This window comes from Gossypium hirsutum, chromosome A04, assembly GCF_007990345.1.
Source record: "Gossypium hirsutum isolate 1008001.06 chromosome A04, Gossypium_hirsutum_v2.1, whole genome shotgun sequence".
Taxonomy (NCBI): domain Eukaryota; kingdom Viridiplantae; phylum Streptophyta; class Magnoliopsida; order Malvales; family Malvaceae; genus Gossypium; species Gossypium hirsutum.
In genome coordinates, this window is record NC_053427.1 from 70,560,929 (window position 1) to 70,564,825 (window position 3,897).

Here is a 3,897-nt window from a genome sequence, read left to right on the forward strand (position 1 = left end):
AACTAGCTATGGTCATTACGAGTTTCTAGTGATGCTGTTTGGGTTGACGGATGCACCAGTGGCTTTCATAGATTTGATGAACCGAGTATTCCAGCCTTATTTGGATCGGTTCGTAATTGTGTTTATAGACGACATCCTAGTGTATTCAAGAACTGAAGAGGATCATGATGCACATCTTCGAATTGTCTTACAAATTCTGAAGGAAAAGCAACTTTATGCAAAGTTTAGCAAGTGTGAGTTTTAGCTGCGAGAAGTTACATTTCTGGGTCACGTAGTGTCTGCCGAGGGGATTAGGGTGAATCCTCGAAAAATTGAAGCTGTAGTGGATTGGAAACCACCAAAAACAGTATCTGAGATTCGAAGCTTTCTGGGTCTGGCTGGGTATTACAAACGTTTTGTTGAGGGGTTTTCACTAATTGCTGCACCTCTGACCAAGTTACCGCGTAAAGGGTACCGTTTAATTGGACTGATAAATAGTAAAAGAGTTTTGAGAAACTGAAGGATGTTTTGACTAAAGCCTCTATTTTAATACAGCCGGAGTCTAGGTGGTTGCTTACGCATCTTGTCAGCTTAAGCCTCACGAGGCGAATTACCCCACTCATGATTTGGAGTTAGCTGCAGTAATATTTGCACTAAAGATTTGGAGGCATTACTTATACGGTGAAAAGACTATTATTTTCACAGATCATAAAACCCTCAAGTATCTCCTTACTCAGAAAGAGCTGAATCTTAGGCCACGGAGGTGGATAGAGTTGCATAAGGATTATGATTGTTCAATTGAGCCTGGTAATGCTAATGTGGTAGCTCATGCACTGAGCCGTAGGGTTGTATCTGATTTGAGAGCAATGTTTGCTCGTCTCAATCTATTTGATGATGGTTGCTTATTAGTTGAACTGCAAGTGAGACTGACTTGGACTGATCAAATTAAGGAAAAACAATTGTTGGATGAGTCGCTAGTTTCTCGTTATCGACAAGTCAGGAATGGTGAGACTACATATTTTGGGCTGAATAGTGAAGGAGTATTATGTTTCTGTGGATGAGTTTGTATGCCGAGGGATTTGGATTTGAGGCAGTCTATACTACAAAAGGCACATAGTAGTTCATATGCTATGCATCCTGGCAGGAACAAGTTATACCGAGATCTCCGTGATCTGTACTGGTGGCCAGGGTTGAAACGCAAAGTTACTGATTATGTGAGTAAGTGCCTGACATGCCAGTAAGTTAAGGCTGAGCATCAACTACCTTCTGGGTTACTACAGCCAGTTAAAATTCCACTCTAGAAGTGGGAGAAGGTGACCATGGATTTTGTAAGTGGGCTACTCTTAACGCATACTGAAGGATTCGATATGGGTGCTTGTAGACTGATTGACTAAATCGACTCATTTTATACTGATCCGCACTGATTATTCGTTGCAGAAGTTGGCGAAGTTGTATGTGTCCAAGATTGTGAGACTGTATAGTGTACCAGTTTCTATTATATCTGACAGAGATCCGAGATTCACATCTCGATTCTGGAAGAAGTTGCACGAGGCTTTGGGTACAAAACTGGATTTCAGCACTGCGTTCCACCCTCAAACAGATGGGCAGTCAAAGAGGGTGATTCAGGTAGTAGAAGACTTGTTAAGAAGTTGTATGATTGATTTCAGAGGCAGCTGGGAGGACTATTTGCCACTGGTAAAACTTGCATATAACAATATCTACCAGTCCAGTATTCAAATGGCACCATACGAGGCGTTATATGGTAGTAGGTGTTGTACTCCTACCTGTTGCACTAAATTGGGTGAGCGGCGGATTCTGGGACCGGAATTAATTTTTGATACAGAAGACAAGGTGATGCTGATTCAAGACCGGTTAAAGGAAGCATCTAATAGGCAGAATTCTTATACAGACTTAAAGCGTAAGGAGATCGAGTACGCTATGGAGGATTATGTCTTTCTTAAAGTCTCACCATGGAAGAAAATTTTGAGGTTTGGGCGGAAAAGCAAGCTTAGCCCTAGGTTTATTAGGCCTTACTGAACACTTAAGTGTGTGGGACAGGTCACTTATCAACTTGAGTTGCCTTCAGAGCTAGATAGGATTCATGACATGTTTCATGTTTCAATGCTGAGGCAGTACCATCCTGATCTCTTGCACATTGTGTCAGTTGAGGAAATTGAGGTTAGGCCTGATTTGACTATCGAGGAAGAACCGATGCAGATATTGGATCGTGATGTTAAAGTATTGAGAAAGAAATCTGTTCCACTGGTCAAGGTGCTTTGGCGTAACCATGTTTTAGAAGAGGCCACGTGGGAACCAGAGGAGGCAGTGCAACAACAATACCCTCACTTATTCAGATCAGGTAAATTTTGAGGCCGAAATTTCTTTAAAGGGGTAGAGTTGTAACGCCCCAAAAATGTAGGGTCTGTAATTTTGCATGCTTTGACACAAATTTCTTGTTTTCTTTATTGGCTATGTGATTTGGGTATGTTTGGGGGTGTTTAAGAAGCCTGGGTTCGAGTCTGAGCATTGGCAACAATTTTAGGTTTGATCTTAAGTGAGACTGGCTATTAGCAATTAGGACTTATGTTTAAGTGTGTGGGATTTTATGTCACAAAAAGCCTTGTGGCTTAGTGGCATGTAACGCGCGGAGCATTTGAGAGGGCTAGGGTTCAAATTCCATGGTAAGCAAGGAGTATTTATTTTGCTACCAGGAGACGAGAAGTGTTGGTGTTGGATTTGAACTCTGGTGATGGAGAGTTTGAATGGGTCATAGAGGTTGTTATGGAGGATATCAAGGAGGGATAAAGGGAGAAAATCTTGGAGATTTTTAAGAAGTTTGAAATTTGGTTAAGTTGTAGCCGAATGGGGGTGTTGTGGGTGCAAATTTGGCCAAAGGGTTTTGGGCGTGCATTTTTAGCAATTGGTTTGGGAGGAGGTGCCTAATTGCTTCTCTTCTATTTCAGGTTTTGTTCTTTTTTTTGACAATTTTGGTACCATTCTCCCTTGTGTCGATTTCACTGGTAGTCTTTCGTGCTTTTTGAGATTTAAGCCAAAATCCCTTGTCGCAACTTCTTTTATTCTTTTTTGCGCCGAATCATATTTCTCTTTTCTTTCTTCCCTTCTAAATCTTTGGCCGAATATAGGCTATCTCTAATACCCATCTTTCTTTTCTTCTCTTCACATTTCTTTTTGGCTGAACCCTGCTGGCGAATTTAACACCCTCTTTGCCGAAACTTCTTCCATTTCCTTCAAACAATTCCCTGTTTCTTTTTTTCACCGTTTTACTACCTGTGTTACTCGGTTAGTGTGGGTGGCCGAATTCTGGGTTCCTCTACTGTTGGTAAGTATATCGTGTAGGCATTGGCAACCCTGTTTCTTCTACTATCTTCTTAAAGCCAATATCCTTTCTCTTAAATCTCTATATTCATCGATTGGTGACCCTTTTTTCCTATGATGCGCATTTGTGGATTCCAGGTATAACTAAGAAACGAAGGGAGGAGGACGTTCTCGAACCATCGAAACCCTGTCTTCCAATACTTGAGTAAGGCCGATTGCTATTAGTCTCTCAAAGGGTTATCTTTATGATTTTAGGCTACTTTTTAATTAGCTCTACCTATTCATCTGTCTTGAGTGCAGTGAGGTGCCTAAATACAACTAATCCAAGTGCAGTTGGCCACCCTCTTTTCGGTTTGGGCTTTGGATTCGTAAGAGATTCTCTCATTTTTGTAAACCCAGGTGTTACTGTCCAAAAGCCAAAAGGTGTGTATTCACACCATTACGCTAATGTGAATCAGCAAAAGTCGAAATGCCGAAGTTTCGGCATTTGCGGGGTTATGAGCGAGCGATCACTCATGAGATGAACCGAGCACACAAGTCATGGGCAATAGACAGTAAAGGCCGCCACGAGCGTTCTCATGG